At 41.8% G+C, this 26,804-nt stretch overlaps 1 long non-coding RNA gene across 1 annotated transcript in view; it reads right to left on the bottom strand.

Moving 5' to 3' along the window:
• LOC132824254 (uncharacterized) overlaps positions 1–26,285 on the bottom strand; it is a 427,072-nt gene extending 400,787 nt beyond the window's left edge. Inside the window, exon 1 of the long non-coding RNA XR_009645652.1 lies at positions 26,200–26,285. This is a non-coding gene — a long non-coding RNA (uncharacterized LOC132824254). The remainder of the gene's footprint in view (positions 1–26,199) is intronic.
• Positions 26,286–26,804: the final 519 nt, after the last annotated feature.

Raw genomic sequence — 26,804 nt, 5'->3', positions numbered from 1 at the left:
CTGAGGAAGTGTGGACTGAGGTTAGAAACAAGAAAGGAGAGGTCACCCGGTTGGGAGTTTTCTATAGGTCTCTGAATTGTTCTAGAGATGTAGAGGAAAAGATAGCAAAGACAATTCTGGATAGGAGCGAGAGTTAGCGAGCTTTGAGAAGATTTGTAGCTCACGTTGAGGTTCTGGATATAAGTTTGCTCACTGAGATGGAAGGTTAATTTTCAGATGTTTCGTCACCATACTAGGTAACATCATCAGTGAGCTTCCAGTGAAGCTCCTGGTGTTATGTCTTGCTATGGCCTGATTGAATTCAGCAACAAACCCAAACAAGCAGACAAAACATGTCCAGAAACCCTAGCCATTCTCCCTACATCAAAGACATTTCGGAAATGAATGCCAGACTACTCAGACCCATTGGCATCATGGTAGCCCACAAACCCACTAAAACAGCAGCCTGATGAACTTGGAAGACCTTATACAAACAACAAGAAACACTAATGTCATTTATAAATACCTTGTAAGAACTGTAACAAACACTACATTGGACAAACAGGCAGAAAACTAGCCATCGGGATACATGAACATCAATTAGTCACAAAAAGACATGATCACTCTCACTGATATCTTTACATACAGATGAGGAAGGACATCACTTCGAATGCGACAACACATCCATCCTAGGATAAGCTAAACAGAGACATGTGCGAGAGTTGCTAAAAACATGACACTTCAACCGGAACTCTATCAACAAACACATTGACTTGGATCCCACTTACCACCTTCTGAGAAAAAGAACAGTAAATGACATCACCACTGGAAATGTCATCACCACAGGAAATGACATCACCAACCCAAGGAAACCTAAACTCATAAATAAAAAATGGGCCATATCACCTGGGCTTCAGCAGAGGCTCATTGATGATGTTACCTAGAATGGTAACGAAGCGTCTGAAAATGAATCTTTCAGCTCAGTGAGCAAACTTATATCCAGGAGCAAGAGTGACAGAGTCATTGTTATGGCTGACTTTAACTTTCTGAATATTGACTGGGAATACTATAGTTCTGGGTAATCCAAGATGGAGGATGGAAACTTTTCTGGCCATGATAGGCTGTTCCTTCTTTAAGGTATTTGAGATATTGGAGGTGATTTCCTCGAATTCTAGGAGCAGCAATTACTGTTTTATATGCTGTTGCATTGTTTTGGAACTTTGGAGAGAAAAAAAAGACAAACCAAAGGCACTTTTAAAAGGGAGAGGAACAGACAAAGGCAGCACATGGTGAGGTCAGTGTAGGACAGAGAGAGAGAGAAAGAAACCCACACTGCTAAATGACACAGCAGTGATCTTGTACAGTTACTGCCTTTCCTGTCTGAATTCATGTATCGCTGGACATCAGAGTGCATCTGGGAAAATTAGTAAACAGTGATATTTACAACTGATCATGGAGGAACCGGTTTGGGAGAGGTCACAGCACAGAAACAGATAAGTGGATAGCTTTAAGTGTGGCCTTGGGGCCTCGCTGTAAGTCTGCAGTAGTGAATTGAGTGGGTCCTTTCTTGATCATATGTTTTAATGAAATATGTCTCTTGATTAAACTTAAAAGTATAAGCCATAAGTATTAATTTAACCTGGAGCAGTGTTTTGTAGAGGAATAAGACAGTGCTATTTTCTGGCTCTGTAGATTGGAAGAAGCAAAAATGGCCATTAGGAGAATGATATGCTCTTTTTGTCGGATGTGGAAGTTTAGGGACAGTTTACAGACTACTGAGGATTATATCTGCAATAAATGTCGTTGGCTGCGATTCCTATTAGGTCGAATAGAAAGGTTGAAGCGACAATTAGAGACAATGAGGAATTTACAAGAGCAAGGAGGTGCGATGAATGGCAATTACAGGAAGGGGGGGGGGAAGTCACAGATCCAGTCACATAGACGGGTTAACTCCAGGAAAGGTAAGAGAGGGAAGCAGGTAGTGCAGGAGTCATCTGTGACTATCCCCATGAGGCGCACGTCAGGTTCCAAGCGATCGATTGTTTTGGGGGAGTCTGTAGTCCGAGGCACACACAGACGTTTCGGTGGCCAGGAGTCAAAAACCAGAATGGTGTGTCACCTCCCTGGTGCTAGGATCAAGGATGTCTCAGAGAGGGTGCAAAATGTTCTCAAGGGGGAGAGAGTCCAGCAGGAGGTCATTGTACACATTGGAACCAGCGACAAAAGAAGGGAAAAGGTTGAGATTTTGAAGGGAGAATACAGAGAGTTAGGAGGAATTTAAAAAGGAGGTCTTTGAGAGTAGTAATATCTGGATTACTCCTGGTGCTACGAGCTAGTGCGGGCATTAATAGAACAGATGAATGTATGGCTGAGGAGATAGTGAGGGAGATAGTGAGGAAAGAGATCAATCTGAGACTGGTATAGTTGAGTAAAGAAGCGAGTCAAACAGTCAGGGCAAGCAGGGAACAAGGTAGGACTGATAAATTATACTGCATTTATTTCAATGTAAGAGGCCTAACAGGGAAGACAGATGAACTCAGGGCATGGTTAGGAATATGGGACTGGGATATCATAGCAATTACAGAAACGTGGCTCAGGGATGGACAGGACTGGCAGCTTAATGTTCCGGGATACAAATGCTACAAGAAACAGAAAGGGAGGCAAGAGAGGAGGGGAAGTGGTAATTTTGATAAGGGATAGCACTACTGCTGTACTGAGGGAGGATATTCTGGAAATACATCCAGGGAATTATTTGGGTGGAACTGAGAAATAAGAAAGGGATGATTACCTATTGGGGATTGTATTATAGACCCCCTAATAGTCAGAGGGAAATTGAGAAACAAATTTGTCAGGAGATCTCAGTTTAACTTTCCAGACATAGACTGGGACTGCCATAGCGTTATGGATTTAGACGGAGACAAAATTGTTAAGCATGCACAGGAAAATTTTCTGATTCAGTGTGTGGATGTACCTACCAGAGAAGGTGCAAAACTTGACCTACTCTTGGGAAATAAGGCAGGGCAGGTGACTGAGGTGTCAGTGGGGGAGCACTTTGGGACCAGTGACCATAATTCTATTCGTTTTAAAATAGTCATGGAGAAAGATAGACCAGATCTAAAAGTTGAAGTTCTAAATTGGAGAAAGGCCAATTTTGACGGTATTAGGCAAGGACATTCAAAAGCTGATTAGGGATAGATGTTCACAGGTAAAGGGATAGCTGAAAAATGGGAAGCCTTCAGAAATGAGATAACGAGAGTGCAGAGTCAGTATGTTCCTGTTAGGGTGAAAGAAAAGGCTGGTAGGCACAGAGAATGCTGAATGACTAAAGAAATTGAGGTTTTGGTTAAGAAAAAGAAGGAAGCATGTGTCAGGTACAGATAGGATAGATCAAGTGAATTCCTTATAAGAGTATAAAGGCAGTAGGAGTATACTTAAGAGGGAAATCAGGAGGGCAAAAAGGGGATATGAGATAGCTTTGGCAAATAGAGTTAAGGAGAATCCAAATACATTAAGGACAAAAGGGTAACTAGGGAGAGAATAGGGCCCCTCAAAGATCAGCAAGGCGGCATTTGTGTGCAGCCGCAGAAAATGGGAAGGACACTAAATGAATATTTCGCATCAGTGTTTACTGTGGAAAAAGACATGGAAAATATAGATTGTGGGGAAATAGATGGTGATATCTTGCAAAATGTTCATATTATGGATGAGGTAGTGCTGGATGTCTTGAAAAGCATAAAAGTGGATAAACCCCCAGGACCTGACCAGGTGTACCCTAGAACTCTGTGGGAAGCTCGGGAAGTGATTGCAGGGCCTCTTGCTGAGATAATTGTATATTTGTATACTTGCTGAGATAGTCACAGATGAGGTGCCGGAAGACTGGACATTGGCTAAAGTGGTGCCACTATTTAAGAAAGGTGGTAAGGTCATGCTAAGGAACTTTAGACCAGTGAGCCTGACGACGGTTGTTTGAGGGAACCCTGAGGGACAGGATGTACATATGTTTGGAAAGACAAGGACTGATTAGGGATAGTCAACATGGCTTTGTGTGTGGGAAATCATGTCTCACAAACTTAACTGAGTTTTTTGAAAAAGTAACAAAGAGGATTGATGAGAGCAGAGCGGTAGATGTGACCTATATGGACTTGAGTAAGGCATTTGACAAGGTTCCCCATGGGAGACTAGTTAGCAAGGTTAGATCTCATGGAATACATGGATAACTAGCCATTTGGATACAGAACTGGCTCAAAGGTAGAAGACAGAGGGTGGTGGTGGAGTGTTGTTTTTCAAACTAGAGGCCTGTGACCAGTGGAGTGCCAAAGGATCGGTGCTGGGTCACTACTTTTCATCATTTATACTAATGAATTGGATGTGAACTTAAGAGGTACAGTTAGTAAGTTTGCAGATGACACCAAAATTGGAGTTGTAGTGGACAGTGAAGAAGGTTACCTCAGGTTGCAATGGGATCTTGATCAGATGAACCAAGGGACTGAGGAGTGGCAGATGGATTTTAATTTAGATAATGTGAGGTGCTGCATTTTGGTAAAGCAAATCTTAGTAGGACTTATACACTTAATGGTAAGATCCTGGAGAATGTTGCTCAATAAAGAGACCTTGGAGTGAAAGTGGAGTTGCAGGTAGATAGGATAGTGAAGAAGGTGTTTGGTATGCTTTCCTTTAGTTGTCAGAGTATTGAGTACAGGAGTACAGATGTTGTGGCTATACTGGACATTGGTTAGACCACTGCTGGAATGCTGCATGCAATTCTGGCCTCCTTCCAAGTGGAAGGATGTTGTGAAACTTGAAAGGATTCAGAAAAGATTTACAAGGAATTTTCCAGGGTTGGAGGATTTGAGCTACAGGGAGAAGTTGAATAGGCTCGGGCTGTTTTCCCTGGAGTGTCGAGGCTGGGGGGTGACCTTATAGAGGTTTACAAAATCATGAGGGGCATGGATAGGGTAAATTGACAAGGTCTTTTCCCTGGGGATGGGGAGTCCAGAACTAGAGGGCATAGGTTTCAGGTGAGAGGGGGAAGATATAAAAAAAGACCTCAGGGGCAACATTTTCACGCAGAGGGTGGTGCGTGTGTGGAATGGGCTGCCAAAGGAAGTGGTGGAGGCTAGTATAATTGCAACATTTAAAAGGCATCTGGATGGATATAGGAAGGGTTTGGTGGGATATGGACCGGGTGCTGGCAGGTGGGACAAGATTGGGTTGGGATATCAGGTCGGCATGGACATGTTGGACCAAAGAGTCTGTTTCTGAGCTGTACATCTCTATGATTCTCTGACTCCACGTACTTTAGATGGGTCAGTTTTTGTCCAATCTGTGCAGGAGTGTTTCCTGACTCAGTATGTAGACAGGCCAACAAGAGGCGAAGCCACATTGCATTTGGTACTGGGTAATGAACCTGGCCAGGTGTTAGATTTGGAGGTAGGTCTGCACAGTTCGGTTATGTTTATTTTAGCATGGAAAGGCATAGGGATATGCCGCAGGGCAAGATTTATTGCTGGGGGAAAGCTGATTATAATGCAGTTAGGCAAGATTTAGGATGTATAGGATGGGGAAGGAAATTGCAGTGGATGGGCACAATTAAAATGTGGAGTTTATTCAAGGAACAGCTGCTGTGTGTCTTTGATAAGTATGTACCTGTCAGGCATGGATGAAGTGGTCAAGCAAGGGAGCTGTGGTTTACTAAAGAAGTTAAATTTCTTGTCAAGAGGAAGAAGAAGACTTATATTAGAATGAGACATGAAAGGTTATTTGGGGGCTTGAGAGTTAAAAGTTAGTCAGGAAAGACCTAAAGAGGGAGCTAAGAAGAACCAGGAGGGGACATAAGAAGTCATTCACAGATAGAATCAAGGAAAATCCTAAAGCTTTCTCCAGGTATAAAAGACTGACTATAGAAAGGTTATGGCTAATCAAGGATAATAGGAGGAAGTTGTGTGTGGAGTCCTAGGAGATAAGGGAAGTGCTAATTTAATATTTTTTGTCAGTATTCACACTGGAAAAAGACAATGTTGTCGAGGAGAATATTGAGATACAGGCCACTAGACTTGGTAGGATTTGAGGTGCATAAGGAGGAGGTGTTAGCAATTCTGGAAAGTATGAAAATAGATAAGCCCCCTGGGCCGGATGGGATTTATTCAAGGATTCTCTGCGAAGCCAGGGAGGAGAATGCAGAGCCTCTGGCTCTGATCTTTGTGTCGTCATTGTCTGCAGAAATAGAAGATTGGAGGATAGCAAATGTTATCCCCTTGTTCAAGAAGGGGAGAAGAGATAACCCTGGTCATTATAGACTAGCAAGCCTAACTTCGGTTGTGGGTAAGGTGTTGGCTAAAGTTGTAAGTGATAGGATGTATAATCATCTCGAGAGGAATAAGTTGATTAGGGATAGTCAACATGGTTTTGTGAAGGATAGGTCATGCCTCACAAACCTTATTGAGTTCTTTGAGATGATGATCAAACAGGTGGATGAGGTGCTACGACATGGGGATAATAGTAAGATTCTTGGGAGTGTGGATGAGCAGAGAGACCTTGATGTCCATGTACATAGATCCCTGAAAGTTCCCACCCAGGTTGATAAAGTTGTTAAGAAGGCATACAATGTGTTAGCTTTTATTGGTAGAGTGATTGAGTTTCGGAGCCATGAGGCCATGCTGCAGCTATACAAAACTTTGATGCAGCTGCACTTGGAATATTGTGTACAGTTCTGGTCACCGCATTATAGGAAAGATATGGAAGCTTTGGAAAGGATGCAGAGGAGATTGACCAGGATATTGCCTGGTATGCAAGGAAGGTCTTATGAGGAAAGGCTGAGGCACTTGAGGCTGTTTTCATGAGAGAGAAGAAGGTTGAAAGATGACTTAATTGAGACATAGAACATAATCAGAGGGTTAGATAGGATGGACAGTGAGAGCCTTTTTCCTCAGATGATGATGGCTAGCATGAGGGGACGTAGCTTTAAATGGAGAGATGATAAATATAGGGCAGAAATCAGAAGTAGTTTCTTTACTCAGAGAGTAGTAGGGGCATGGAATTCACTGCTTGCAACAATAGTAGACTTGCCACCTTAAAGGGCATTTAAATGGTCATTGGATAAATATATGGATAAAAATGGAATAGTGTCTGATAGATAGGCTTCAGATTGGTTCCACAGTTCGGTGCAACATCCAAGGCCGAATGTAATGTTCTATGTTGCATGTATTGTTGAGAAAAGAGACCAGGAATGGAATTTTATAGAGGCCAGAGCAACATGGGCTATGGTGTGCTTTGTGGCAGATTTGCACAAGAATTCCAGTGAAGTTTATCTCATGTTGGGAGCAACTCATTGAATCATCATGTGGAAGCAGGTCATTTGGCCCTTTGATTTGACATCAACCCTCCAAAGGACATCCCACTCAGAACCATACTCCTACCCTACAACCCTATATTTCCCATGGGTCATCCACCTTGCCTGCATATCCTTGAACTCTGGGCAATTTAGCATGGCCAATCCACTTAATCTGCACAGTTTTGGATTGTGGGAGGAAACCAAAGCACCCAGAAGGGACCCATGAAGACACAGGAAGAGTAGATTAGATTCTCTACAGTGTGGAAACGGGTCCCTTGGCCCAACAAGTCCACACCAACCCTCCCAGACCCATTTCCCTCTGACTAATGCACCTAACATGATGGGCAATTTAGCATGGCCAATTCACCTGATCTGACATCTTTGAACTGTGGGAGGAAACCAGAGCACCTGGAGGAAACCCACACAGACACAGGGAGAATGTGTAAACTCCACACAGACAGTTGCCCAAGGCTGGAATCGAACCTTGGACCCTGGTGCTATGGGTAGCAGCACTAACCACTCGGTGGCTCAGAATGCACAAACTCTACACAGACAGTTGCCAAGAGTAGAATTGAACCTAAGTCCCTGGCACTGTGAGACAGCAATGCTAATCACTGAGCCACCATGCCATACATGATTGTATTTCCAGCAGTTTCTGAATACTCTTACATTACACATTCCAACTAAAACTGACACAAATGACCTGAAGATGAACTGTCTGTCTCCAAATAGATCTGGACAAAGGAAAACCTTCAGACCAGTTATGTTAAAGTGAGTCCTAATGCTTTTACAGGTTACCTGTCACAACACAGTGCAATCGCTAATAAACAAGGTAAAGGTACACTGCTATCTTAACGATGTTCTAATTGATCCATTGATTCAGGCCAACAGTACCTGAAGTGCCTGTCTTTGTCACATGACTGAAATCTGAATTTATTAATTTGCTTAAATATGTGGGAGTCCGGGTTAGTTGCTTTTCCACATCCAAAAGCAGACCAAGAATCTAGGTTGAGGTGCCAGTCTCTTTCGGACCCTTCCACTCAGTTTCCGAGTTGCCTGCAAACAGGAGAACTGTAAATGTTCCCAGTGCATCAAGGAAACTATTATTGAATACTGACCTCCAGGAAGTTGTAACTCACTTGAATTGTTTTTTTAAAATTCCTCTGGAACTATTAAGCTTTATAATGTACAAGCAATCTCCTCTCCTGTCTAGATCTTCTTAATTTCCTGAATGTGTGTGAAAGGAGTAGCCAGGGAATTCCCCACAATTTGAATGTTTTGTTAATAAACCCTATCTTTGATTTAATCTTAAAGGATTTTACTGAGGGTTTACTTTAAAAGTTGGAATACGAAAACCAGGCTTTGGGGAACTTATTTCGTCCTATCTTAGTAAGGAACAGGAGTACAAAGAAAAAAAATCAAACAAATACTCCACTGTCTTGGATATTAAAAGGGGCAAAATGATCATAGTTTATTCCTCCTTTGTCCGTGCCACATTTCAGCCAGCACTGATCAGAACAGAGTTGAAGGAGTACAAAATCTCAAAGGGAACAACTATTTAATACTGGATCAGAAAAAGATGCTAAAAAAAATTGTGGATGTATGAAATTTGAAATGAAAAAAGGAAGTGCTGGAGAAACTCAACAAGTTTGGCAACATCTGTGCAGAGAAGAATAGACCAATGTTCCGAATCCAGCAATGGCTTCATCAAAACGCTAGGATGAAGGTGTTTATTGGTTTGCAGGTGGACTTTGATTGCTTAAGACTCACTACATAGAATGCACCCGGAAACAGTTATCCTCTGTGCTTTTGTTAAATTCAAAGCAGAGGTTGAACTTGATTGGTCAATATGTTGCCATTTGGGGGTTGGTTAGCTCAATTGACTGGAGAGCTGTGTTTATGTGTTTAATTCCTGAACTGGCTGAGGTCCCCATAAAGGACTCTCCTTCTCAACCTCTCCCCACACCTAAGTGGTGACCCTCAGGTTAAACCACCACTAGTCACCTCCCACTCTCTAATGAGACAGCAGCCCTAGAGTTATAGGGAATGCACCTGGGAATAATCGTCTCTCAGGCTTTTATTTAATTGAAGGAGGCACAATGTTTGGATACATTTGTTCAGTGTGCAAAGGATTTAAAATTGCTGTGGCCGTTGTGCATAGGTAAGCGAGTGCATCTTTCCACATGTGTGGTAATCAAATTTGGGCATTTATTCACCATAAGTGTGGATACAACGCGTCCAACCCCCAGCCCGGCTCACACACATCCACCCTCTATCTGATAACAGGGATATGGCAGAAATACCAATTTTTATCAATGAAAACACCGTAGGGAGCATTTGTGTTGGCGATCAATCCTTATGCTTCTTGGAAAGCGTCTTAGGACGTTGTATTACATCATGGCCGCTACGGAAATGCAACCTGTTGTTGTTGAGGTTGTAGGTAGGGGAATCCCCTGTCCCCACTCAATTTCTCTAAAGGTTCAGCATCCACTCCAGCCAGCTTACCCCCCACTGCTGAAATCTGCAGCTACTGAGTATGAATAAGGACCGCGGGAAATCACAGCTACAGAAAGCCCATTTAGAAAAAAAGGGGAAGTATCTCCTTCATTTTCCCATGGAAAACACTTTAATTTCATTTACCCGCTGTTTCTATTTCCGATTTAACAGCAACCGTCTCAGAGATATTGCCCGAAAGGTCAGTGTAAATATCTAATAGCATGTAGCTCTCTCGTCACTGAGTCTTCATGCATTATCCTCGGATTAGAATGGCGAGCAGATAGCAGGAACAAGAGGAAACGCAGGCCCAGGAATGGTTTTAATAACTGCTCGTGATGTTGTCATTTCCACTGAGGACTTGCTGAGGTTAATAAAGTGAATAGGAATCATATCTCGCATGCTCCTGGCATGCCAGAATGATTTTTGCCATTTAAACTTGATTATCACCCCGTACACTGTGCCACTAATAAAGCACATGAGTCCCCTGATGTTTGTCAAAATTCATCGGCTTCCAGCCCTCTCCTGGGTTCCGGGTCCAGATGTTGAGAGTTTTCATCTCCCGGATCTGTAGAGACAGAAACTAAAGTTACATCTTCCAGACTCATTACTTGTTTTTTTTTTGTGCGCGTCACGTGCCATAACTAATATTTAATTAAAACCAATTTCTTGCTGTTTATTTGGGATTGTTGCACTGAACTTCAGTGACCAGGGCGCAATATGTTTTTTTTGTCCCCCTGGCCATTAGATAGCGTTCCTGTGGCCGCGATGTTGTCACCAGCAACACCTTCTGTATAAGTCAGATCCTTTGGAGACCTGTAGGGCACTTAGAAAGGACCACACTGGAATTTGCTTCAGAAGTGAGTGTGGTGTGCGGGCTGGGGATCGAACCGACGCTTGCGGACTATCAGGAAGTCAGATATTTACTCTGGAAATGCATCTAGGGGCTCTGAAAGGAAGAATGCATTTATATAGCGCCTCTCGGTACTATCCGCAGTTTTCACGGCGAATTTAGGACATTGTCAAGTACAGACACTGTTGCAATGGAGGGAATACAACAGGCAATTTATGCACAACAAGACCCCACAGATATTATAACCAGATAATCTTATTTTGAGAATGTTGGTTGAGGGGTAATTGTCGTTCAGTGAGGGACAATTTGAAACGCGCGCAATTGCCATATAATGTCCACCTCCAAACGAAAAGAAAACCCATCTCCCCTTGATACTCAATGACATTGCTAACATTGACTTCCTGACTCCATATCCTGGGCTTTACGGGACTGGCTATGTAAACACTGTGGCTAAAAGAACAGGTGAGTGACTGGGAATACTGAGAGAAATAACTCAAAGCCTGTCCACCATCTACAAGGCACAAGTCAGGAGTGTGATGGAATACTGCCTATTTGCCTGAATTAATGTGGTTAGAGCCATCCTCCAATAGTGTGTTTGATTGATCCCGCCTCCAACACGTTGTGCATGAAAAAGTAGCCCCAAATGGGCTATATCAATTTAAAGTGATGCCCTTTGGAATGAAGAATGCACCCGCCACATTCCAAAGACTCATGTACAGAGTTGTGGCTGTGTTAACAAACTGTGTGGTCTATTTGGATGATGTAGTGATCTTGGAAAGAACACATGGTTCAGTTGGCAGAGCTCTTTGAATGACTACGAGAAGCAAAACTGGCAATAAACTTAAATAAAACTGAATTCGTGAAAGTAGAAATGACATTCTAGGGACATAACATGGAAGATCATGGAAAGTTGACCCCACGGAACGCAAAGATGAAGGCCATCGAGGAATTTCCATGACCAACCTCGAAGAAAGAGGTGCTTTGATTCTTAGGACTCAGTGGATTCTATCGGAGGTTTGTTCCAAACTTCAGCAGTGTGGTGGCACCGTGAACTGATTTACTGAAGAAGAACACAAAGTTTCAGTGGACAGAACAATGTCAGCAGGCATTTGACCATTTGAAAGCCATATTAACCACCAAACCAGTTTTAGCTACACCAAACTTTTCAAAACCTTTTAAAGCTGCTATCGATGCTAGTGACATAAGAGTTGGAGCTGTACTGCTACAGGAAGATGAGACAGGATTGAACTGCCAGTTGGTTACTTTTTGAAGAAACTCCACCTTCACCAGGAAATACTCCTCAGTCAAAAAGAACTACTGAGTTTGGTATTGGCTTTACAACATTTTAATGTGTATGTCGCAAATAATGCATCGGAGAAGGTTGTGTACACAGATCACAATCCTCTTATGTGCTTAGAACATTTTAAAGCCAAGAATATGAGACTATTTCATTGGAGTCTTATGTTACAGACTTCTAATTTAAAAATTGTACATGCATCAGGTTGTAAGAATAAAATCACAGATGCATTATCATGGATTTAACTGATAAAGTTTAGATGAGATTTGTACTTATTTAATGTTATATATCGGTATATAGGAAGAAATTAAGGTGAACTTAGGTTAAAGTTATCTGTATGTTATGGTAATGTGCTTAAAGAATAGAAAATAAAGAAGCCATCTTTTCATTATGATGGTTTATTTCTTTCTTAAGGGGGGAGGTGTTTTGAAGGTGTAGCGGTGTACTGTACCTTTAAGAGAGTGAAGGACTTAGCAAGCACACAGAGTGCTGGAGAATTTACAAGTACAATTTGGTCCAGCAGCTAGCACTGGGTGAGTTGCTATGAGACGAAAAAAACAAATTCGAATTTGGCCAATCAGTTTAAATTATACCCCAAAATACCAACCTCCAATCAAGTTTGACTTTAGTATATTGACAATATTAAAACCAATGAAACCATCTGGTGTTTTGGGGGCTTAAGACTGGGAAAAATTGAACAGTTGACAGGAGAACTGCCAAGCCACCAGCATGTACAGATTGCCCAAAACATTGCTTTCTTAAAGATACCTTTATTTATCAATGACCTGTGAAACAGAAATCCCTAAGAAGAAGAAAATCTACAAAGGAAGCTACAAAGGGAAGATTCGACAGCTGGCTGGTTTTGAAATTAGAATTTTTGGTAAATCTTACTCGGGTGTTTTATTGGAAGGAGTTGTAAACAGCTATTAGTTAATTAGTCTCTGTTATACTTTAAGAAATAAAGTTGGAATTTTTATTTTAAATAGTTCTTGGCCTCTTGAATTTTCACAGATTACAGCATGGGATGAATCTTTTCTGTGTGTCGGGTTTAAATTAGTGGCAGGCGGGTTACCCTGTGTCATAACAGGTCACTTTTAAATCTTTCCCCTCTCACCTTTAACCTATGCCCTCTAGCTTTGGACTCCCTTCTCCTGGCTATTCAGCCTTCCGTGCCCCTCATGATTTTATAAATGCCTATAAGGTTACCTTTCCACCACTGATGCTGCAGGGCAAAAAGCCCAGCTTATTCAACCTCTCCCTATAACTCAAATCCTCCAATCCCAGCAAAATCCTTGTAAATCTTTTCTAAACCTTTTCAAGTTGAATAACATCTTTCCTATAGCAAGGAGACAAGTAATGAATGCAGTATTCTGAAAGTGGCCTCATCAGTTTCCTGCACAGCCACAACATGGCCCTGTATAGATGCAACATGACACCCCAACTCCTATATTCAATGCACTGACCAATGAATTGGAGATGCCAGTGTTGGACTGGGATGTACAAAGTTAAAAATCACACAACACCAGGCTATAGTCCGGTCATGTACCATCTGATGAAGGACCGTCACTCCGAAAGCTAGTGTGCTTCCAATTAAACCTGTTGGACTATAACCTGATGTTGTGTGATTTTTAACTCTGACCAATGAAGACATTCTTGAGGGAAATCAGGGATAGGCAATAAGAGCTGACCAAATCAGTGATGCTCACATCAAACATTTAAAATGTGCCAGGGAGAAAACAAACAGAAAGTGGTATTAAAAAAGGTACATCAGATTCAGCATGGTTTAACTAGCCTTACACTCAAAATCTATGATCTATCCAATATACCAATGACTCATCTTATTACAAGTTTGTGTGATAAGTAATTTTATATATATTTTTAAGAGGTCAATGATCTCAATTATTTTGTGAAGTAACATAAAATTCAAAGTCAGAGCATTCACTTCCGAACAGTAAGATTGAGCCAAACTGACAATTATCCCTGGTTGGTCTGCACAAACAACTATAGATCAATAAAACCCAGTTCTCATACTTAAATCAGCTTGTGTTAAAACCCAGAAAATGAATGTGTTATCTGCTTGAGCCTCTTCTTTCAAATCTTACTATCATATTGATCCATACAAATCTTCATTAAATTGCAAAAGAAAAGTTATTGGAATTCCTGCGGGAGAGAAGAGCAATGGATCAGTGTTCATAAAACATCTATCCAAATACAACTCTGGTCTTTTATTGCTTGGTAGCAGGTTTTTAGTGCTGGGCGTCCTAGCTTTGATGTATGTGCCAGCGACCAAATCACTCATCCAACTGTGTGTTAGCTCATGCTAAAAGCTGGATTTTACTCCCTGCAAAGAAAAAGGAACGCAAATTAGCTGGCAGGGGTCAAAATCCGATAAAGTCTGGGACCCTGCAAAAGAAGTGCAAAAAGTACTGAGCAGGGCAGGAAGCATCTGTGGAGGCTGTGACAAATGCTGAAATATTGTTTCAGGTGAGTCACCTTTCCTCAGAACTGGCAACAATGCCATTTTACACACATTCTTCCACTGGTGAAGATTGTTAACTTAAAATGAATGTTAGGTTTGTTTATTTGTTTCTCCAGAGATATTAGCAGATATGCTGAGTATTTTGCAACATTTTCTGTGAGCTAAATTGCCCATAGTGTTCAGGGATATAGATTAGGTGGATTAGCCATGGAAAATGCTAATGTGGGTTTGGATGGGATACTCTTTGGAGGGTTAGTGCAGACTTGATGGGCCAAATGGCCTCTTTCCACACTGTAGGTATTCTATGATTCTAAATATGTCATGCAATTCTAATCATAAAGCAAACTCCCAACGTGAGAGTGGAATGATGTAGGTGCTTGATTCCCTGTCAGCCTCTGTGAAAACTTGAATCCTGCTATAATTGCTCTGGTGTTGTAATAAATCAGTGGTTGTGTAGGACATATCTGTTCCATTTGTAAACATGACTGTCAACTCCGATCATTTATCATTAATCCTCCAGCTATTCTCCTACTCTGACCTATCTGTCCTCGGCCTCCCACACATTTCCAATGTAGCTCAACAAAAATATGAGGAATTGTGCCTCACTTTTACACTAAGCATCTTACAGTGCAGTTTATAATCTTTGTCCCCATTTTGTTCCCTTTGTCTTTGCTGGTTTTGGTATGTCTCTTGTTTCTCTCTTGGTTTCATTTTTTCTGTGTTTTGTGATGGCTGTTGTTCATGGTTCTGCCTTTCACATGTCTTTTTGGTAAACCTTTTGTCTTATACTTGTCCTATTATCATTTCCTTTGGGTTTGTACTATGAACTCATTATTAATTAACTTCTCCTCTCTTCCAGCCTATTTTGGAGCTACCACTCATTTCTATACTCGATCTTCCCTCTTTCACTTACTTAAAGTTGATTACAATTCTAATGTTCCTAGTTCTGATGTAAGGTCATAAGCATAAAATATTTTACTGGTTTCTCTCTCTTCTATACGCAGTCGCTGCCAGACCTGCTGAGTATTTTTAGCACTTATTGCAGATTTTCACCATCTGCAGTGTTTTATTTTTGTGATTCTGCAGTTGGCCAGTTGTGAATTATTGAATGCTACATGCACTGGGGCATAATTTGTGATGTCTGCAGATTTATACTCCCAAAACCAAAAGGAAAATATTTCAAATGCTGGAAGTGTCTGAAGAAGTCATGTTCATTTCAAAACACATACATTAGCAGATCTGTTGAGTTTTTATTTTAAGTTTTATCTATGACTTATACTCCCTCTTTTCACTTCCTACATACACAAAATTCAGTGACAGGGCCAAAGAAAGAGGGCTCATTGCTTCTCAACATTTCTGCCTGTGTCAAAAATGTCTGATTAAACAATTGCAGAATTATGGAAGAGACCAGTTAACTCAGCTGAATGGAGCAGAGTGCTTAATAAGATGAGTTCGGTCCCCATACTGACTGGGGTCGTTCTTGGACCAAAGCCTACTGCTTGACCCATTTTGATATTATGGCAACTCTTAGGCGATGAGGACATTGCATGAAGAGAAAAGGAAGCACACAGTGTTAACAACACACAAGGAGACCATTCACCTCATTATGTCTGTGTCATTTCTCTAGGGGAAAGCAAGGACTGCAAATGCTGGAGATCAGAGTCGAGAGTGTGGTGCTAGTCGGGTATGAGAAAGTGAGCCGCATCCTTGGAAGAGGCTTCGCTGTAAGGTTAAAATCAACTTCATTCCTGGTGAAGGGCTTATTCCCAAAACGGTGATTCTCCTGCTGTTCAGATGCTACCTGACCTGTTGTGCTTTTCCAATACCACACTCATGATTTTGTGTCGTCTCTTTGCAAGGGCAACTCAGTTAGTTCAAATTGCTTTTTCCTCCCTCTACCCTGCAATATTTTTTCTGTTCAGATAATTATCCAACACACTTTTCCAAACCATGATTGAATCTGCCTCCACCTCACTGTCAGATCTTAACCATATACTGGATAAATAATATTTTCTCCTTGTCCTCTTTTGTTGTTTTGCCAATCACCTTAAATCTGTGTCCTCTGGTTCTTAGTTCTACCACCAATGGGAAATATTTCTCCCCATTTACTCTGTCCAGACCACTCATTCTTTTGAAAAGCTTGATTCAGTCTCTTCTCAACCTTTTTGCCTGCAAAGAGACCTGTCCCATCTTCTCCACTATCCTCATGGCTTACATCCTTCATTCTGGAACCATCCTTATAAATATTTTCTGTCCCCTAATGCCTTCACATGCATCTTAAAGTCAGTTTAACATTTAACACAATTTTCATCATAACTTGCTTATTTTTGTACTTTATGCAACCTTTTATAAAGCTAGGTTTCTATGTGTCTAAGCTAACGACTTTTTCAGCTTATCAAACCACCTTTGATGATTTATGTACAGAAATACTCAGGCCCATCTGATCCACGCCCTTTTAGAATTGTACCCTATAATTTATATTATCTGTCCATTCTCTTCCCACCAAAATGCAACAAAAGAAAAGCTCAGGGCTTCAGTAAAGGAAGCAACACAGTAAAACCAACCCTTATTCTTTGAAATGTTTCTATTTACTTAGCACATCTTTAGAAACTTTAGAAGCAACTTAATCAAACATGTTGGTTCTTTTTTGATTTTTCTGAGTGAAATCTTCAAGCAGCTTTGTCTGTGATCTCCAGAATTACCAATTAATGGCTGACCTGAGAAGAAATGCATTGCAAATCTCACAGAAAGAACAAAATAAAATGATCTACATATGTGTTCCTTTACAGATACCTTGTGACATTTTTTTGTTGAGCAAATTCATCAAAGTTAGCAATATTCAAAGAAGGGATAGATTCTTGCATTTTTTGTGCCTTTCAGGACCTCAGGAAATGTTGAAGTGTTTAACGGCTAATGAAGTGGTCTTGAAGTGTAATTGTTGTAATGTAGGAAATATACACAGCATTTGGACACAGCAGTCTCACACAAGCTGTAATGTGTTAATGACCAGATCATCGCAAGGGACCTAGTCAATGTAATAGAAACTTTCCGTGTGCAGAAGGGTAAAGAACCAGACAGATTTAAGTTGATTGGCAAATGACCTAACAGTTCTTATAAAGGAAGTGTGAAAAGGTTGAGAAGAGATGTAAAATGTGTGATCTTTTATATTATATTGTATATGTAGTATTTATTTTTGTGTTTGGGTTTGTGATTTTGAACTAGTGGTATGTGGGATTTTCTGTGCGTCTGTAGGGGCCTCATGATTTATTTGTAAATATTTCTGCAGCCATGGTGATTTTTTTTCAAACAAAAGTGTGATAAACTTCTGAGGAGGGATGGATTTTTGTTTACATTGGAAGACATTCATAAATGAACAATATGAACAGTTGTTCCAGCTTAGAGATCAGTTTTTTTTTTGTCTTTTGATTAGCTTGGAAAAGAAACAGGTTTTATTTTAATTTCTGTTTGGGCAGTTCTGCAAGGATGTGACTGAAGGAGGACAGGTAAAGCAGTTGCTGCTGAGATATACATAAGACCTCAGCTGGAGTACTGTGTACAGTTGTGAGTGCCACATTGTAGGAAAGATGTGAATGCATTGGAAATAGCACAGATGCGACTTACAAGAAAGGTTTCAGGAATGAGAAACTTTTGTCAGGAGGGTAGATTGAAATTGGGACTGTTCTTCTTGGAGAGTAGAAGGCCGAGAGGAGATTTGATGGAGATTTTCAAAACCATGAGTGGGATGAATACAGTAGTAAACAGAACAAGAATGAGTGAGTATAGATTTAAAGTGATATGCAGAGAAAGTATGGGAGCTGTGAGAAAAAAAGACTTTTTCACACTCCAAGTAGTTCGGGAATAGGACAGTGTCTGGAAATGTGGCGAGGCATGATCAATGGAAGCATGAGATCATTGGATGATTATTTGGATAAAAATAGTGTGCAAGGGTATGAAGATAAAGCAGGAAGTTGTAATGATGCTTATTTGAACAGCCAGTATCGACTTCCTCCCTTCTCTGCCGTAGCAATCTGTGATTCCGAAAGGGAGCTAGTTAGAATTGTTAAGAAGTAGTTTGCCTCATTGTAAGGAGTGTAGTCAAAGTTCCAAAGTTCTTAAATGTCTATTATATGTAAATATGATTTGCTCCGAAAGCTAATGTGCTTCCAATTAAACCTGTTGGACTATAACTTGGTGTTGTGTGATTTTTAACTGTATGTAAATAGTTTGGTTTATTCCATCTGATCTTTATTTCTTTTACATAATAAACTTGTTTTATTGTTAAAACCAAATCTGCAACATTGTATGCTTATCCTAAGTGCCTACATTTATTGAGGTTGGAGTTAAAACTTATTTTACCTCATTTGAGAAGGTAGTTGGACAGATGAAGTGGTCAAAAGAAGTTTGGGCCTAAATGTTACATAGTATTTTGACAGGTACAGCAATGACTGTGGAAGCTAATTCTTTTAGAGCAACAATCTGTAGAGTACAAAACTGTCAAAGAGGCAAAACGCAAAGCTTATGAGCTTCTGCTGAAGCTTATCAAGTAAATGTTAGGATGACAAGAAAGAAATTGGACAGAAATGATCAAATTTGCAAGAGAAAAGAAATGCTGCAGGATAAATGGTTGCAATCTCTCATGATAGAGAAAATATTTGAAAAGGTAATGGAGATTTTAGAAGAAATCATAGATAGCATGCCTGCAGATGCAAAAACATATTTAGGTATACATTGAGAAGAAGCAACAGTTCTGGCAGGTACCTATGAAATCTCACAGAAACAATTACAGGGGCAGAAATGGTCAAATGAAAATCTAGAAGGAATGTGGAGGAATATAAAATATGTGGATGAAGAGTTACTAACTTTAGAGAACAGACAGATGATGCCAAAGTTTTAAAGGGAAAATGCTGGAAACAAAAAGTGATATACAAAAATGATAAAATGCTTCCATTGTAATAAGATTGGATACACCAAAGCCAATTGCTGGTAAAGGAGTTACTCCTGATTTCCTACTGAGTTTGTTATAGACGATCTTACATTTAGAGAAAAAAAGACATAAATGGGTATAATTTCTCAACCTTACAAATCCTTTTTATCCTTCTCCAAAGTCTCTATTGTCTTTGGAATATGGAGACCATAACTGTGCTTGATGTGATCACTCCAGTATCCCTGTGGAGCTGAGTGAAACTCTGATTGCTGCACCTGTAACTTTAATGGAACAGAATGAGTGTGATGGTGAATGAGAACATTATAGATCTGTCTGTCAGTTTGGAATAGACTAAGTACAATACAGATAGTTGAAATTCTGTAGCATAATCTAAATATCAAGTCTCACCTGAGACTATGTTATAATGAAATACAAGATAATATTTTTAGTCAGCATGTTGGTCAGTTGTCAGTCATCATAATTAGATCCTCAAGCTTAATTTCTTTCTACAATATTTTCCCTTAAGCTCCCTGGTTCAATGGTAAAGGATGAAATAACTCTTGAAATAAATCCCATTTTAATTACCTTGACTGAATTAATAAGAAATTCTCCACTTATCTTACATTGTTCCCTGGATACAACGCATTTGATCTTCACCATATGCCAATTCACAAGATACTTCTCAGTTCATAAATCTTATCATTCAAATGGCTGGAGGCTGCTCACATTTAAAATGCTAGTTTAGGTGTAATGAACAATATAGTGACAAAATATTATATCTTTGATTTGTAACATGCCTTTCACAACTATTTGCAGTTAACATACTTGGAATACTTGGAGTCCATAAACTCAAGAAAGGGATAAATAAATACTGAACATACCAAATTTGTGGATGAAGAGTTAACATGATAAATTATTAATGATATGATCATACTGCCTTATAGCTAGGGTATGATACTCTCCTGACAAATAGTGTATTTAGAGTTAGGGTTGTTAATCATGGTGTAGTGTTATTCTTCCCCACACTGTAGCCATCTAACCAACTAGCCTTGCTGTACCGTTACGCTCATGATAAAGGGCATCTAATATCAAGAGGATGAGAACCAGCGGGTTTATTGCATGTCATAATAGACTTGCCAGGTATCCCAAAGCACCTTCCGTCCAATAAGCACTATTTGAAGTGTAGTCACTGTGGTGATGTGGGAAATGCAACCAATCTGCCTGTAGTGAATTCTAAAACAACAATGAGAGAATCACCACATAATCTATTGAATTTGTGGTACTGGTCAGGACAGCAGCGATCAGCCCCCTGCCTATCTTCAGAATGGAAGAAAGTGAGGAGTGCAGATGCTGGAGAGTCAGAGTCAAAAATTGTAGTGCTGGAAAAGCACAGCAGGTCAGGCAGCATCTGAGGAGCAGGACAGTCAACATTTTGGGCATAGCCTTTCATCATTCCTGACTCTCAACATCGATACTCCTGCTCCTTGGATTCTGCCTGACGTGCTGTGCTTTCTCAGCACCATACTTTTTGACTATATCTTCAGTATGGTGCCATATGACCTATTACCGCCAGCCAAGCAGGCAGATGGAGCTTTAATCTGACAGCTCACTTGTAAGATGGCACCTGTTACAGAGCAGCATTTTTTCAGTACTGCGCAGGACTGTCAGCCCTGAATTAGCCATTTGGTTTCAAGAGTGTTGTGTCATCATCAGTTATGAAGTATGTGTAACTACCATTGTAAAGATGTGCTATAAAGCTTTAAGCACTAAGTAAAGGTAAAGTCACCAAATTCCATTTAGCTGCTGTTTCATTAGAAAGAGACAACTAGTGATAGCTCAACCTGCAGGTCACCAAACCCAGTCAAAAAGTGTGGCACTGGAAAAGCACAAGCAGGTCAGGCAGCATCCAAGGAGCAGGAGAATCAAAGTTTTGGACATCAGACCTTCATCAGGAATGTTGGGGGGTAGGGAAGAGTGGAAGGAAGGGAGCTGACAGATAAATAGGAGGTTGAGATTGGAGCTGTGGGAAGGTGCTAGATAGGTTCTGTTGGTGGTGATGGGGATAGGCCAGAGGGGAAGGTGAAGCGGATAGGTGGGAAGGAAGATGGACAGGTAGGACAGTTCAAGATGGTGGTGCATAGTTGGGAGGGTTGGATCTGGAATGAGATGGGTGGGAGGGGAGTTGAAGAAACTGATGAAGTCTATGTTGATGCTGTGTGGTTGGACAGTGCGAAGTGGAAGATGAGGTGTTCTTCCTTCATGTGTCGGGTGGCTTGGATTTGGCAGTGGAGGACTCCTAGGACTTGCATATCCTTGGCAGAGTGGTGAAGTGGTTGTTTGGTGTATGTGTCCCAGCAATGTTGCCTGAAACATTCTGCGAGTGGCATCCTGTCTACCCAATGTAAAGGAGACCACATCGAGAGCAACGGACAGAGTAGATGAGGCATTTGGATGTGCAGGGAAATCTCTGCTGGATTTGGAATGATCCTTTGGGGCATTGGGCAGAAGTGAGGAGGGAGTTGTGGGCGCAGGTTTTACACCTCTTCTGGTGCCTGGAGTGGGGGGTAGGTTGGTGGAGGGTGTAGACCTAACAACGGAGTCACAGATGGAATGGTCTCTGTGGAATGCTGTTAGGGATGGAGAGGGAAACATATCTCTGATGGTGGGGTCTGATTGTAGGTGACGGAAATGGTAGGCTGTATCCGGGGATTAGTGGGGTGGAAGGTGAGGACCAAGGGGGTTCTTTCTTTGTTGCGTTTGGAGGGGTGGGATTCGAGGGCGGAGGTCCAGGAAGTGGAGGAATTGCACCGGAAGACATTGTTGATCAAGTGGGAGGGAAAATTGCGGTCCTTGAAATGGGAGGCCATCTGGGATGTCCTGGTGTGGAATTGCTCTTCCTGGGAGCAGATACAGCAAAGGCGGAGTAAGGGATAGTGTTTTTACAAGAGGGGGAGTGGGAGGATGTGTGGTCTGGAGGAGGTGTGTTTGTTGTAGATGTCTGCGATTGAGTTGGTCACCAGAATGGAGATGGGGAGGTCCAGCAAGAGGAGGGAGGTATCTGAGATGGTCCAAATGAACTTAAGGTCAGGGTGGCCTTGAGACACCCCAACCAAATGACATCAACATCAACTTCACCAGTTTCCTCATCTCCCCTCCCCCACCTCATCCCAGATCTAACCTTCCAACTGTGCACTGCTCTCTTGAACTGTCCATCTTATTTCCCACCTATTAAACTCCACCCTCCCCTCTGACCTATCACCATCGCACCCCCCCCACCCCAGTATCTACTATCACCTTCCCATCTACCTTCCTCCAGCTCCACCCATCCTCCTATTTATCTCTTAGCCCCCTCCATTTCCACATTCCTGATGAAGGGCTCATCCTCAAAATGTTGATTCTCCTGCTCCTTGGATGCTGCCTGACCTGCTTTTTGACTCTGTACTCCAGCACCTGCAGTCTTTACTTTCTCCTGGTCACCACATCCCAGGCAAGGTAGAGATGTGGAACCCTCATGCTAACGTTACCTGGTCCAGGAATTGGCCCCACACTGTTGGCCTTGCATTGCTTTGAAACCAAGTGCCCAGTTAACTGAGCTAACCAGTGGCTAGGGTGCTAATCAAGAGGGCTGCTTTTGTCTTGATGGTGTTGCGCTTGTCAAGTGTTGTTGGACCTGCATTCAGGCAATTAGAAAAAATTCCATCACACCTCTTACTTCTGCCTTGCAGATAGTGGTCAGACTTTGGGGAGACAGTGGGCAAGTTACACACCATTGAATTCTGAGCATTTGACCTGCTCTGCAAACCACAGTATTTTGGGATTCAATTAAGATAAAGCTACAGATGACTAAACAGACATGATTAGGTTCACTTTTACTAGAGATTGTAATTTTCTGACTGATGTATGGTATGAATGTCAGTTGCCATTTATCAGCCCAAGCAGAACATTGTCCAGGTCTTGTTGTATACGGATATAGATTGTTTCAGCATCTGAGGAGTTGCAAATGGTACTGTAAATTGTGCAATCAACAGCGAAATTCCCACTTCTGACCTAATGGTGGAGCATAGGTCATTGATGAAAAAGTGAAGTGCTGAAATTAGGCCAATACCCTGAGGAACTTTTTTTTATTCATGGGATGTGGGTGTCACTGGCTGAGTGAGCATTTATTGCCCATCACTAATTGCCCAGAGGGTAGTTAAGAGTCAACCATGTTGCTGTGGGTCTGGAATCACATTTAGGTGTGACCAGGCAAGGACAGCAGTTTCCTTCCCTAAAGGACATTAGTGAACCAAATGGGTTTTTCCTGACAATGGTTTCATGCTTATTATTATATTCCTATTTCCACCTTATTATTGAATTCAAATTCCATCATCTGCAGTGGTGGGATTTGAACCCAGGTTCCCAGAACTTTACCTGAGTCTCTGGATTAATAATCTAGCAATAATACCACTAGGCCTACCCATCACGTACCACTGCAGAAATTTCCTGGGACAAAGATTACTGACTTCCAAAAACCACACCAACTTCCTTTGAGCATTGTTGAATTCAGCTTTGCTAGATCTCCTGAATGTCTTTATACTCGGTCAAGTGCTGCATAGTTGTGAATCAGTTATCTCACTTCACCTCTTAGGTCAGGAGCTGTGAGTCTTGAAAAATCCAAACTGAGTATCAGTGAGTGGGCTAATTTTTGGTCTCTCTTGTGGTGCAGTGGTAGTGTCTCTACCCCTGGACCGAGAGGCTTAGGTTCAAGTCCCATCTGCTCCAGGGGTATATAGTAACATCTCTGAACAAATTAGAAAAATAGGTTAAATTGACAGAAGTCTTGTTGATAGATATTCCTGTCACTGGAAGGCACATGGTTTAGCCAATTGTTAAAAGGATCAAGGAGGATCTTTGATCACAAGAGATGACTGGGATAAAGAATCCACTGATTCAAAAGGTGATGGAAGCGGATTCAGTGGTAATTTTCAAATGGGAATTAGAAATGCAGTTAGACATGAGAAGGGCGGTTTTGCTGGGGATTGGGGAAACTGTAGGAAGTGTAACTATCCAGATAGCTGTGGTAAAGAGCTAGCATGGTATATAATGGACCAAATGGCTACCTTGTGTGTTGTAAGATATTTATGATTCTCTGGAAATGCATGATAAGTGTTCATAAAACTTCAAATTGTATTTTTACATACATTTAATAGGATTCCTTTCAAAGAGGCAGATGGAAACTAGTGTCTAAAACATTTTCATTATTAAAATGTCTGGTAGATAATGCAAAAGTGTTACTGTAATGGCTTTTTTTGGTTTTTGAGTGTACTCCACATTCCACTGTGACTATTATTCTATAATAGAGAATTTTAGATCATAACCAAACTTAAACGGCATAAATGGAAAATAGATTTTTGACTAAAATCCTGGCATATGTTTACTTTTCTATTGTATACCAGAAAAATGTGTTACTTTCTAAATAAAATATCAAGGCACCACCATCTCTCTCTGGGTTAATATTTCAATGGTAATTAATATTAAGTTAAAAATTGTTAATATGCATGATTATTCTCACTAAGCTGTTTGAGATTATTAATGAAGATAATTGATATTGATAAAACTACTGACGTGTCAAGCTTAGACGCTTTGATCATGAAGATGCTCCCACGAGGAGGTTGAACAGTTCATCAACTTTACTAACACCTTCCATCCCGACCTGAAATTCACCTGGACTGTCTCAGACTCCTCCCTCCCCTTCCTAGACCTTTCCATTTCTATCTCGGGCGACCGACTCAACACAGACATCTATTATAAACCGACTGACTCCCACAGCTACCTGGACTACACCTCCTCCCACCCTGCCCCCTGTAAAAACGCCATCCCATATTCCCAATTCCTTCGTCTCCGCCGCATCTGCTCCCAGGAGGACCAATTCCAACACCGCACAACCCAGATGGCCTCCTTCTTCAAGGACCGCAGATTCCCCCCAGACGTGATCGACGATGCCCTCCACCGCATCTCCTCCACTTCCCGCTCCTCCGCCCTTGAGCCCCGCTCCTCCAACCGCCACCAAGACAGAACCCCACTGGTTCTCACCTACCACCCCACCAACCTGCGCATACAACGTATTATCCGCCGCCATTTCCGCCACCTCCAAACGGACCCCACCACCAAGGATATATTTCCCTCCCCTCCCCTATCAGCGTTCCGCAAGGACCACTCCCTTCGTGACTCCCTTGTCAGATCCACACCCCCCACCAACCCAACCTCCACCCCCGGCACCTTCCCCTGCAACCGCAGGAAATGTAAAACTTGCGCCCACACCTCCACACTCACTTCCCTCCAAGGCCCCAAGGGATCCTTCCATATCCGCCACAAGTTCACCTGTACCTCCACACACATCATCTATTGCATCCGCTGCACCCGATGTGGCCTCCTCTATATTGGTGAGACAGGCCGCTTACTTGCGGAACGCTTCAGAGAACACCTCTGGGCCGCCCGAACCAACCAACCCAATCACCCCGTGGCTCAACACTTTAACTCCCCCTCCCACTCCACCGAGGACATGCAGGTCCTTGGACTCCTCCACCGGCAGAACACAACTACACGACGGCTGGAGGAGGAGCGCCTCATCTTCCGCCTGGGAACCCTCCAACCACAAGGTATGAATTCAGATTTCTCCAGCTTCCTCATTTCCCCTCCCCCCACCTTGTCTCAGTCGGTTCCCTCAACTCAGCACCGCCCTCCTAACCTGCAATCCTCTTCCTGACCTCTCCGCCCCCACCCCACTCCGGCCTATCACCCTCACCTTGACCTCCTTCCACCTATCCCACCTCCATCGCCCCTCCCCCTAGTCCCTCCTCCCTACCTTTTATCTCAGCCGGCTTGGCTCTCTCTCTCTTATTCCTGATGAAGGGCTTATGCTCGAAACGTCGAATTCTCTATTCCTGAGATGCTGCCTAACCTGCTGTGCTTTGACCAGCAACACATTTGCAGTCATGAAGATAAGGACCATGTTGCTTGATGAACTAGTAATGAAGAGGATCTTTATTATTGTGTTGACAGCTGGAGCAAGTCACATTCGACAAGTGACTCTGAAACAGTATAAAATGAATTGTATAAAAGTGGGAACAACTTCACAGAATGATACAGTACAAGAGGAGGCTATTTGGCTAACCTTTTCCAACCCTTTGAAATAAATGTCTGATTTGTCCTCTTGTACCTGCCTAGTTCTTTGCCAATAGTGGTGCACTTACCTCCCTGTGAAGTACTTATTCAATTCCCTTTTGAAAGCTATTTTATTGACTGTGATCCCACTATTCCTTTAGACAGTGGGATCACAATCACAAATACTCTCTTCCAACATGTTCTGTCAGGTAGAAGATACAGAAGCTTGAACACACACACCAACAGGTTCAAGAACAGCTTCTTCCCTGCTGTTTTTAGACTGTTGAATGATTCCTGATGAAGGGC

Source organism: Hemiscyllium ocellatum, chromosome 18 (genome assembly GCF_020745735.1).
Source record: "Hemiscyllium ocellatum isolate sHemOce1 chromosome 18, sHemOce1.pat.X.cur, whole genome shotgun sequence".
Lineage (NCBI taxonomy): Eukaryota > Metazoa > Chordata > Chondrichthyes > Orectolobiformes > Hemiscylliidae > Hemiscyllium > Hemiscyllium ocellatum.
Note: the sequence above shows the minus strand (reverse complement) of the source record. Positions and strands in the feature narration are given on the sequence as shown.